General features: G+C 37.5%; 1 protein-coding gene and 1 pseudogene across 1 annotated transcript in view; one reads left to right on the top strand and one right to left on the bottom strand.

The window, feature by feature from the left end:
* CCDC7 (coiled-coil domain containing 7) overlaps positions 1-12945 on the top strand; it is a 467373-nt gene that overhangs the window by 181610 nt on the left and 272818 nt on the right. The gene's annotated exons all lie outside the window — the stretch shown is intronic.
* Positions 1847-2367, bottom strand: LOC101684313 (annotated as a pseudogene).

Here is a 12945-nt window from a genome sequence, read left to right as displayed (position 1 = left end):
GGGTCTTGGTTTTTTGTTTGTTTTTGATCCATTCTGTCACTCTGTGTTTTTTGGTTAGTATGTTTGGTTCACTTACATTCAAAGTCATTGAATTTATATTTGTACTTATTGCTATTTTGTTACTTATTTTGTGGTTGTTTATGTAGTTTTTCTCTGGTCCTTTTTTCTCTTGCTTTCTCATGTTTTGCTGGTTTACTTTCGTGATATATTTGGGCTCTTTCTATTTATTTTTTGTATATCTATTTGTGTTTTTTGAATTTAAGCAGAATATTAATTAAAGACTTTTTTTTTAAATAAAACAGGTACCTTTTAAAAACTTAGTGGAATTTTTTCATTTTAAAAAAACATTTTTTTAATTCTAAAAATAATTTTTGGCTGTCATAGGGGAGGGTGGAGGTGCTTATTTCAGGGTCTCTGATTGGTGCCTTCTGTCTAGCTCAATCAGGTAAGCAAAGGTTCATAAGGGACACGTTTTAAGACATCAAGGTGATGTCATTAGCCTGGGATGGTTATTTATATAACCATCTAAATAAAAGAAAGTTCAAGAACCAAGATATATAATTAAACTATATTCACAAGATCTTACTCTTAGTAATAGAAATACCTAGTATATGCAATATATAAATGATTCTTACCATTTATTTAACACCGATCATTTGCCAGGCACTGTGCTGAGTGCTTTATAAACATGACTTCTAATTCTAAAAACCATTCTTAGGTAGATTATTAAATCTGTTTTTTGAAACAGAAGAAGAAAATTAAGCTTATTAAAGTTTAATGACTCCTCTGGGTCCATATAGCTGGTAGGTGTTAGAACTGGGGTTTGACTCCAAGTTTTTATTTCACACAACACTTACTGTATAAAGAATTAGCAGAACAAATTGCTGTTATTATTATTTTTAAAGATCTTATTTATTTATTTATTTATTTAGCACGAGGAAGGGGAGGCGCAGAGGGAGAGGTTGAGAGAGATCTCAAGCAGACTTTGGGCTGAGTGCAGAGCCCTTGCAGGGCTCAGTCTCAGGATCCAGTGATCATGACCTGAACTGAAGTCAAGAGTCTGATACTTACCTGACTGAGCCACCCAGGTGCCCCTGTTGCTATTATTTTTTTAAAATTTATTTTTTATTTTCAGCATAACAGTATTCATTATTTTTGCACCACACCCCTATTATTATTTTATCCAAATTTCATCTGTAAAATCCCATATATAGCCTATAATTATGATATGACAATATGTTAATTTTCATCATATTAATAAATAATGAAGAAATCCATTGTGTTCTTATAAGGTTGGAAAACAGTGTTGTCACAGATAACAATAAGCTATTCTTTTTAAAAACTTTTATTTAAGAACAATTAGCCAGGGTGTAGTACATCAGTAATAAACTTTTTTTTTCTTTTTTCTTTTAATTTTATTTTTTCAGTGTCCAAGATTCATTGTTTATGTACCACACCCAGTGCTCCATGCAGTATATGCTCTCCTTAATACCCACCACCAGGCTCACCTAAAACCCCCCACCCCCTCCCCTTCTTTTCCTGAGTTCCAGTGTTTTAAAGCCTGTTATGTGAATGTTTTAAAGCCTGTTACTCAAGACCAAAACTTTCTGATTCAAATATAAAACGCAGTATTATATTTAGTCACAAACACAAAGATATGAAATGTAATTTTTGAGCCATTTCTGCATAACAGTCTAGCCTACATACATCCATAATAGAGATAATATTAAACTAAGAATTCCTTAAAGAAATTACATTGTTGATGGAATTCAACATTATACTAGAGACTACACGGAAACAAGGCAAGATCCTTCCACATAGCATAAGTCCTTACAATGATTTCATTTTAAGTCAGTGTCTCTTCATGCTACACATATTCCCTAATGTCTGCCTGATGAAATACCAGAATTACCATGGGGTCAGCTTTCCTGCAGTCTTGTGAAGACTTTGCAACCCCAAAATTCAAAGGGATGTCTGCCATAGAATACACCACCTCTACTTGGTGACAAGTATTTTTAGTGATTCAACTAAGTCGAGATTTCAACACATGGTTCCCATACAGGAGGAACTGCTCTTCTCCAGGCTTTATTCACACTTTATACTTGGCATAGGATGCAAGGTAATCCACAACTGTGATGTGCAACTGGATCTTGTGAGTCTTAGTGAGGTGCCCCTTGACACCACATTGTGCCAGAGATGTTGGCCAACTTCAGGATCTTCTCATTCATGTAGTACACCTGGTCATTGTGCAGCCTGAAAACAGTAGGTACAATTGGGCCTATTGACCGGGAGCTGAAGAGTCTCCCAAATGTATTTTGCTATTACCTCAAACATTAAGCGAGTGTCTTTTATAAACAAAGGCCACATTTTCCTGCTGGGTTGCAACACTGAATCTACATGCCTCAGTGGCTAGAAACAAAACTATTAGTGGTTTTTGATTTATGGTTAGAACACCTTCTGTATGTAGCAGTCTATATTAAGTTGATGGTTACAGAAATTTGAACTTATTCTTTCTTCCTCTCCTACCCACAATTTAGATATAGGAATCATATTTTACATTATTTTATTTTGTTAATCTCGTGACTGATTTTTTTTATAGAAAGCTTATCTTAACAGATTTTCCACTCAGAGTCCTCTTTAATATTTCTTGTAGGGCTGGTTTGGTGGTAATGAACTCCTTTAATTTTTGTTTGTCTAAGAAACTCCTTTTCTGTTCTGAATAATAGCTTGGCTGAAAGGATTGGGGCTTGGTGTAAGAAGTGAATGCCTGTAGTGCTGGTTTCCACTGGTGGCAGTGTGTTTATTTTGGGGGATAGGGGATGGGGAAAATGGCATCTGCCTTCTCCTTCTTCTAGGAAAAGTCCCTCAACAAACTCTGACATCAGTAACTAACTCTGCCTCCCATAAGCCCTTGACAGCTTTCAAACTGTTGCTACCAAGCTGTATGTCCATGGGCTGTTTGCTAAACTGGATATTTAAAGGTGGGGTCTCTAGCCCAGCCTGCTGATTTTTAAAATTCCAGGCTTTAAGACCCACTGGTTTCTAGCAGCTCATGTGTGGGCTTGCAGATGGAGTTTATAATGCATCAGTGGGAATTGAATCCATTTTATGCCCTTTGAGAATCCTTTCTGCCACTCTTGTGATCTCTTCCTTCTCATCATCATGGAACTCCTTCCTCGCTATGATGTATACTGTAAGAGAGAATTGATTATCTTTGGTAGTGTCCTAGACAGCTGGGGGAACCCAAGTGCCCCATCCTTACTGTCTAGTAACTACCATTCTCTTTTCTTCTATTTCCTTATCTTCTCATCTCTGTTTTTACAAGTTTGACTTTTTAAAAACTTCTACATATAAGTGAAACTGTATAGTATTTGTTATTCTCTATCTGGATTATTTCACTTGCAATTCTGACTCCAAACTTATCCAGATTGTCACAAATGACAAGATAATCTCCTTTCCAATGTCTGACTATTCCATTGTATGCCTATACTACACCTACTTTATCTACTGATGGACATGGGTTGTTTCCATGTCTTGGCTATTTTGAATATGCGGGAGTGACCATAGGTGTGAAGATGTCTTTCTGAGATACTGATTTCAATTCCTTTGGATATATGCCCAGGAGTGGAAATGCTGGATCATATGGTAGTTCTATTTTTAATTTTTTGAAGACGTACATACTATTCTCCATAATGACTGTATCAGATTCCATTCTTACCAACAGCATAAAAGTGTCCTTTTTCTCCACATCTTTGCCAACACTTATATCTTATCCTTCTGACAATGTACATTCTAAAATGTGATATTTCATTGTGGTTTGATTTGTATTCTTGGATGATGTTGAGTACCTTTACTTTTTTTATTATTTAAATTCAATTAGCCAACATATAGTACATCTACAGTTCTTGATGTAGTATTATTCAGTGATTCATCAGCTATGTGCAACACGCAGTGCTCATCAATCATGTGCCCTCCTTAATGCCCGTCACCCAGTAACTCCTTCTCCCAATCCCATTCCTCTTCAGCAACCCTCAATTTGTTTCCCATACTTAAGAATCTCTCATGGTTTGTCTCCTCTGATTTCTTCCCATTCAGTTTTCCCTCCCTTTGCTTGTGGACCTCTGCACTGTTTCTTATATTCTACATCTGACTGAAACCATATGATAATTGTCTTTCTCTGATTGACTTATTTCACTTAGCATAATACCCTACAGTTTCATCCTGGTCATGTAAATGGTAAGTATTCACCCTTTCTGATGGCTGAGTAGTAGTCCATTGTATATACGAACCACATCTTCTTTATCCATTCATCTGTTGAAGAGCATCTTGGCTCCTTCCACAGTTTGGCTATTGTGAATGTTGCTGCTATGAACATTGGGGTGCATGTGCCCCTTCTTTTCATTACATCTATATCTTTGGGGGCAAATGCCCAGTAGTACAATTTCTGGGTAATAGAGTATCTCTATTTTCAAATTTTTGAGGAAACTCCATACTGTTTTTCAGAGTGGCTGAACCAGCTTGCATTCTCATCAACAGTGTAAGAGGGTTCCCCTTTCTCAAATCCTTGCCAATATTTGTTGCTTCCTATCTTATTAATTTTAGCTATTTTAACTGGTGTAAGGTTGTTTCTCATTGTGGCTTTGATTTGTATTTTGGTGATACCAAGTGATAAGGAGCATTTTTCAAAGTCTCTGTTGGCCATTTGTATGTCTTCTTTGGAGAAGTGTCTGTTCATGTCTTCTGCCAATTTCTTGACTGGATTATTTGTTTTTTGGGTGTTGATCTATAAAGGCCTTGGATACCAGACCTTTATCTGTTAGTTCATTTGTGAAAGTCTTCTTGCATTCTGTAAGTTGCCAGTTAGTTTTGTTGACTGTTTCCTTTGTCTTGCAGAAGATTTTATCTTGATGAAGTTCTAAGAGTTCATTTTTTATTTTGTTGCCCTTGCCTTTAGAGATGTGTCTAGCAAGAAGGTACTGTGGCCGAGGTCTAAGGAATTGCTGCGCATGTTCTCCTGTAGGATTTTGACAGATTCCTGTCTCATGTTTAAGTCTTTCATCCATTTTCAGTTTATCTTTGTGTATGGTGTAGGAGAATAGTCCAGTTTCATTCTTCTGCATGTGTCTGTACAGTTTTCCCAACACCATTTATTAAAAGGACTGTCCTTTTTCCATTGGATATTCTTTCCTGCTTTGTAAAAGATTAGTTGACCATAAAGTTAAGGGTCCAATTCTTGCTTCCACTGGTCATGTGCCTGCTTTTATGCCCATACCATGCTGTTTGGTGACCATGGCTTTGTAATGCAGTTTGAAGTCAGGCATTGTGATGCCTGCTTTGGTTTTCTTTTTCAACATACCCGTGATGATTTGGGGTCTTTTCAGATTCTGTACAAATTTGGGGATTGTTTGTTCCAGCTCTTTGAAAAATGACAATGGTATTTTAATAGGGATGATATTGAAAGTGTAGATTGCTCTGGGCAGCATAGACATTTTAACATCATTTTTCCAATCCATGAGCATGGAAGGTTTTCCCATCTCTTTGTGTCCTCCTCCATTTCTTTCATAAGTGCTCTATAGATTCTAGAATATAGATCCTTTACCTTTTTGGTTAGGCTTATCACCAGGTATCTTATGGTTTTTGATGTCTTTGTAAAGGGAATCAATTCCTTAATTTCTCTTTCTACTATTACATTGTTAGTGTATAGAAATGCAACTGATTTCTGTGCATTGATTTTGTATCCTGCCACATTGCTGAATTGCTGTATGAGTTCTAGTAATTTTGGGATGGAGTCTTTTGAGTTTTCTACATAAAGTTCATGGCATCTGCAAAGAGTAAGTTTGACTTTTTCTTTGCCAATTTGAAAGTCTTGTATTTTTTTTTTTCTGGTCTGATTGCTGAGGCTAGGACTTCTAGTACTATTTTGAACAAAAGAGGTAAGAGTGAGATTCTCCTGTCATGTTCCTGACCTTAAGGGAAAAGCTCTCGGCTTTTCCCAAATTGAGACTGATATTTGCTGTGGGATTTTCATACATGGCTTTTTATGATATTGAGGTATGTTTCCTATATCCCTACACTCTGAAGAGTTTTAATCAGCAAATGATGCTGTATTTTGTCAAATGCTTTTTCTGCATCTATTGAGAGGATCATATGGTTCTTGTCCTTACCTTTATTAATGCGATTTATCATTTTGGTTTATATGTGAATGTTGAACCACTCTTGCATCCTAGGAATAAATGCCACCTGGTTGTGATGAATAATCCTTTTAATGTACTGTTGGATCCTATTGGCTAGGATCTTTGGCATCCATGTTCATCAGGGATATTGGTCTGTAATTCTCCTTTTTGAAGTGGTCTTTTGTCTGGTTTTAGGATCAGGGTAATGCAGGCCTCATAAAATGAGTTTGGAAGTTTTCCTTCTGTTTCTATTTTTTGAAACAGCTTCGGTAGAATAGTTATTTCTTCTTTAAATTTTTGGTAGAATTCCCATAGGAAGCCATCTGGCCCTCGACTCTTGTTTTTTTGTTTTTGTTTTTTGTTTTTCTGGGGAGGGGGAGTTTTTTATTACTGCTTCAATTTCATTTCTGGTTATTGGTCTATTCAGATTGTCTATTTTTTCCTCTTTCAGTCTTGGTAGCTTATAAGTTTCCAGGAAGGCATCCATTTCTTCCAGATTGCTTAATTTTTTGGCATGTAGTTGCTGATAATCTGATAATCATTTATTTATTTATTTATTTATAAAGATTTTATTTATTTGCCAGGGATAGAGAGAGAGAGTACACACAAGCAGGCAGAGAGGCAGGCAGAGGCAGCGAGAGAAGCAGGCTCCCCGCTGAACAAGGAGCCCGACGCGGGACCCGATCCCAGGATCCCGGGACCACGACCCAAGCCGAAGGCAGCGGCTCAACCAACTGAGCCACCCAGGCATCCCAATAATTTCTTTTTAAAAAATATTTTATTTATTTATTTGACAGAGAGAGAGAGAGATCACAAGTAGGCAGAGAGGCAGGCAGGAGGTGGGGGGAAGCAGTCCCAGGACCCCGAGACCATGACCTGAGCCAAAGGCAGAGGCTTAACCTACGAACCACCCAGGCGCCCCAGTTGCTTATAATAATTTCTAATAATTGTTTCTATTTCCTTGGTGTTAGCCATGATCTCTTCCTCTTCTTTTATGATTTTATTTATTTGGGTCCTTTTCCTTTTCTTTTGGGTAAGTCTGACCAGAGGTTTATCAATCTTATTAATTCTTTTAAAGAACCAGCATCTAGTTTCGTTGATCTGTTCTACGGTTTTTCTGGTTTCTGTTTTCCTGATCTCTGCTCTAATCTTTATTATTTCTTTTCTCTGGTTTAGGCCTTATTTGCTGTTTTTTATCCAGCTCCTTTGGGTGTAAGGTTACCTTGTACATTTGGGCTTTTTCTACTTTTCTGAAAGATGCTTGGATGGCTATGTATTTCTCCCTTTAAGGCCAACTTTGCAGTATCTCATAGGTTTTGGACCAATGTGTTTTCATTCTCATTAGTTTCCATGAATTGTTTAAACTTTAATTTCCTGGTAGACCCATTCATTCTTTAGAAAGATGCTCTTTAACTTCCAAGTGTTTGAATTCTTTCCAATTTTTTTTCCTGTGATTGAGTTCCAGTTTCAAAGCATTGTGGTCTGATAATATGCCGGGAATAATCTCAGTCTTTTGGTATCAGTTGAGACGTGGTTTGTGACTCAGTATGTGGTCTTTTCTGGGGAAAGTTCCATGTGCACTTGAGAAGAATAAGTATTCTGTTGTTTTAGGGTGGAATGTTCTGTATATATCTATGAAGTCCATCTGATCCAATATATCTTTCAGAGCTCTTGTTTCTTTGTTCATCTTCTGCTTAGATGATCTTTCCATTACTATGAGTGGAGTGTTCAGGTCTCCTATTCAGGTGTTATTCATGTATTATTCCTACTATTACTCTATTACATACACTATTCATGTATTATTATCAATATGGATTCTTTATTTTGGTTAATAGTTGGTTTATTTGTTGGAGACATAGATATTTACAATTGTTAAATTTTCTTGTTGGATAGGCCTGTTAAGTATGATATCGTGCCCCTCTACATCTCTTACTACAGTTTTTGGTTTAAAATCTAATTTGTCTGATATAAGAATTGCTACCCCAGCTTTCTTTTGAAGTACATTGGCATGGTAAATTGTTCTCCATCCACTTACTTTCATTCCAGAGGTGTCTTTAGGTTCAAAATGAGTCTGTGTAGATATCATATGGATGGTTCCTGTCTTTTTTTCCAGTCTGATACCATGAGCCATTTCATGGGAGCATTTAGGCCATTCACATTGAGAGTAACTATTGAATGATAATTAATTTAGTGCCATAATATTGCCTGTAAAGTCCCTGCTTCTCTAGATTGTCTCTCTATATTTCTGGTCTATATTACTCTTGGGGTCTTTTTTTCTTTTATAGAATCCCCCTTAGTATTTTTTGCTGGGCTGGCTTGGTCATCACATATTCTTTCAGTTTCTGCTGGTCCTGGAAGCTTTTCATCTCTCCATCCTTTCAGAATGACAGGATGGGTAAAGTATTCTTGGCTTATGTTCTTCTCATTTAGTACACTGAATATATCTGGCCAGCTCTTTCTGTCTTGCCAGATCTCTGTGGACAGGTCTGATGTTATTCTCATGTTCCTCCCTCCATACATAAGAAATCTCTTCCCTGTAGATGCTCTCAGGATAGCTTCCTAGGCTCTAAGATTTACAAGTTTCACTATTATATGCTGGGGTGTTGGTCTATTTTTATTGATTTTGGGAGAGATCCTCTCTGCCTCTTGGACATGAAAACTTTGTTTCCCTCTCCAGATTAGGGATATTCTCAGCTATGATTTAATCAAATATACCTTTTGGCCCTCTTTCTCTCCACCCCATCGTGTACCTCAGTAATTCTGACATTGGTTCATTTCATGGCATCATTAATTGCTCAGCACCTTTCTTCATGGGCTATTTGTATCTTTCTCTCTGTTCTTTAGCTTCCTTCCTTCCCATCAGCCTGTCCTCTAGATCACTTATTTTCTCTTCTGCCTCATTTCCCCTAGCTGTTTGAGCATCCAATTTAGACTATATCTCCTTCATAGTGTTTTTAAGTTCGGCCTGATTCGATCTCATTTCTGCCCTTAGAGATTTTGTATTGTCATTTATGCTTTTTTTCAAGCCTAGCTGTTAACTTTATAATTGCTATCCTGAATTCATCTCTGACATCTTACTTATATCCATTTCGATTAGCTCTGTGGTAGAGAACATTGCCTCTGGTTTTTTCTTTTGTTGTGAATTTCTCCTTCTAGTCATTTTTCCCTGAGAAGGATGGGTAAGCCAATGAACAGAGTCTAAAATATCAACAACCCAAGCAAAATACACCCCAGAAAAATCCAAAGTGGTTGGAAACCACCACAGAAAATCAAGCAAAACCATAATAAAATAAAACAACAAAAAATGGGATGGGGAAGAGAAACTGTAATATCATAGGGTGCAGGGTGATCCACTTGTTCCCTTATTGAATTTTGGTCTCTCCATTAGAAGACACTACATCCCAAAATGGCAAAGAAAGAAAAACTTATATATATATATATATATATATATATATATATATATATATAGAGAGAGAGAGAGAGAGAGAGAGAGAGAGATAGAGAGATAGAGAAGTATATCTATCTATCTATCTGTCTATCTATATATGATAGAGGACTAAATAATATTGAATAAAGGACTAAAATGAAGAATATATCTATAAAATGTAGATGTAAAAAATAAATGTTAAGAAGCAACTTAAAAACATAAGTTGGCAAGATAAGAATCTAGTTGAAATGGGGAAAAGGTAAAAAAAAAATGGGACATTTTAGATTGAAAGATAAATGAGTCTTGAGAAAACACTTGTAGCTCAAGATACTATTTTCCCCTGGTGCTAGAGTTTTACAGTCTTGTGGAATCCATAAAGTTGTACTGTACAAGTGCTTCCAATCTGTCCCTGGGAGAGGGGCCCTGCTATGCTTCCTCTCAGATGTTCTTGTCACATGGATTTGTCCCACCCCTGGTCAGGAGTCTGGGCTCAGTGTAAGCTTGTCTGTCTGGTTTTTGTTCCGTAGAGGTTTTCTGCACCTCTCCAGAGGATCGGAACAAAAATGGTCAAGCCCAGATCTCTGGCCCAGAGCTGAGAGACCGTTGACCCTCCCTCTTCAATAAACCCTTAGGACAAACATTTTTCATTTTTGTGTGTGCCAAACTCTGTAGACTCTTGCTGTGTGCATCACTGCAGTCCTCCTGGGGGGAAATCCCAGGGAACTGTGAGCACCCCTGCCCTTTGTGTCCTTGGGACTGCCAGCAGTTGCAGGCTTGTGCAGACAGGCACCTGTTCCACTCCTCCTGGGTTATGGCTGGGTGCCACCCTACTGTCCTTTCCAGGACCACCCCAACCCTGAGAGCTATTGTCTGGTCATGGCCACAACTGTTTTGCCCCTCCCACAGGATGGTAAATGGCCCACATATTCCAGTCCTTTTCAGAGTGCTCTGACAAAGAGTGGTCACCCAACAACCCAAACTGTGAATCCCTCCTGAGCTCACTGATCATAACCAGTTTCCTGGCTCCACTGCTTGGGCACTCTACCAATTCAGGCATCCCTGTCTCCTGGGATTCTTAGACCACAGTTACCCATCTAGAATTCTGAGCCCCTTTCAGAAAGGGATTCCTCTCATTTGAGCAGATTTCAGAGGGTTCCGATTTTGTGCTCTGATGTATTTATTTATTTATTTATTTATTTTAAATTTTTTATTTTTTATAAACATATATTTTTATTCCCAGGGGTACAGGTCTGTGAATCACTTCACAGCACTCACCAAAGCACATACCCTCCCCAATGTCCATAATCCCACCCTCTTCTCCCAAACCCCCTCCCCCCAGCGACCCTCAGTTTGTTTTGTGAGATTAAGAGTCACTTATGGTTTGTCTCCCTCCCAATCCCATCTTGTTTCATTTATTCTTCTCCTACCCACTTAAGCCCCCATGTTGCATCACCACTTCCTCATATCAAGGAGATCATATGATAGTTGTCTTTCTCTGCTTGACTTATTTCGCTAAAGTGCTCCATATCACTCGGCATCAGGGAAATACAAATCAAAACCACAATGAGATATCACCTCATACCAGTCAGAATGGCTAAAATCAACAAGTCAGGAAATGACAGATGCTGGCGAGGATGCGGAGAAAGGGGAACCCTCCTACACTGTTGGTGGGAATGCAAGCTGGTGCAGCCACTCTGGAAAACAGCATGGAGGTTCCTCAAAATGTTGAAAATAGAACTGCCCTATGACCCAGCAATTGCACTACTGGGTATTTACCCTAAAGATACAAACGTAGTGATCCAAAGGGGCACGTGCACCCGAATGTTTATAGCAGCAATGTCCACAATAGCCAAACTATGGAAAGAACCTAGATGTCCATCAACAGATGAATGGATCAAGAAGATGTGGTATATATACACAATGGAATACTATGCAGCCATCAAAAGAAATGAAATCTTGCCATTTGTGACAACATGGATGGAACTAGAGCGTATCATGCTGTGCTCTGATGTTTTACCACTTTTCAGTAGCGAGCATATGGAGGATCCCTTCCCCCCTCCATTTTCCTTCCTGTATGTCCCCACAGATTCACAACTCCACACCTCCTACCTTGCAAAAAGCAGTCGCTTTTCTACTTGTAGAGTTCCAGCTATATTTTCTTACCTCTCAGGCTGAATTCCTGGGTGTTCAGAATGGTTTGATAGTTATCCAGGTAAATTCAAGTGACCAGATTAAATGACATCCCCTGCTCTTCTGCGATCTTGCCTCTTTCTCCTGAGTACCTTTTCTTGTACCTGTTTATTTCTGTCTGCTTCGGAAGAATGTTTATTTCTGTTATTTCCCCCTTTTAAAATTGTGTTGTTATTTTGTTGTTGAGTTTCATTAGGTTTTTATATTTGGATATTAATCAGATATGAAGTATGGAAACACTTTTACCCATTCTGTAGACTGCCTTTTCATTTTGTTGACTTTCTTAGCTGTGCAGAAGCATTTTGTTGGGGGCAGTGCTACTTATTTATTATTTTTTTTAATCTTTGCTTTTGGTGTCAAAGGGGAAAAAACATAGTCAAGTCCAATGTCAGTGAGGTAACCTCTTTTGTTTTCTTGTATGAGTTTTGCAGTTTCAGCTATTAATATCTAAACCTTTAATGTATTTTGAGTTGGATATTATAGATGGTGTTAAATAAGATGGGGTCTGGCTTCATTCTTTAATTTGTGGTTAATATTTCATAAATACCATTTATTGCAGAGACTGTCCTTTCTCCATTGTATATCCCTGGCTACTTTATTAAAAATTTATTGGATAATATATGGATGGGTTTCTTCCTGGGCTGTCTGTTCTGTTTACCAGTGTATTACTTCAATGTCAGTATCATGCTGTTTGGATTGCTATAGTTTTGTGATGTAGTTTGAGTTCAAGAAATGTGATGTTTCCAGCTTTATTATTTCTTAAGATTTCTGTGTCTAGTCTAAGTCTTTTGTGTTTCCATACAAATATTAGGATTATTAGTTCTATTTCTGTGATAAATGCTATTAGAATTTTGACAGAGATGCATTGCATCTGAGGATCACTTTGGGCAAAATAGACATTTAAAAATACTGATTTTTTTCAATAAATGAACATTGAATATTTGTATAATTTCTTATGTTCTTCAATTTTTTTCATCCAAGTTTTGTGGTTTCAGTGTACAGATATTTTAACCTCCTTTGTTAAATGTATTCTTAACTATTTTATTCCTTTTGGTGCTACCATAAATGACAATGCTGTTTATATTTCTTCAGATATTTTATTGCATAGAATGAAGTGATTTTTGTATATTGCATTTGTATCCTCCAAGTTTACTG

Source organism: Mustela putorius, unplaced genomic scaffold, assembly GCF_011764305.1.
Source record: "Mustela putorius furo isolate JIRA1106 unplaced genomic scaffold, ASM1176430v1.1 tig00003913_pilon_pilon_pilon, whole genome shotgun sequence".
Lineage (NCBI taxonomy): Eukaryota > Metazoa > Chordata > Mammalia > Carnivora > Mustelidae > Mustela > Mustela putorius.
Note: the sequence above shows the minus strand (reverse complement) of the source record. Positions and strands in the feature narration are given on the sequence as shown.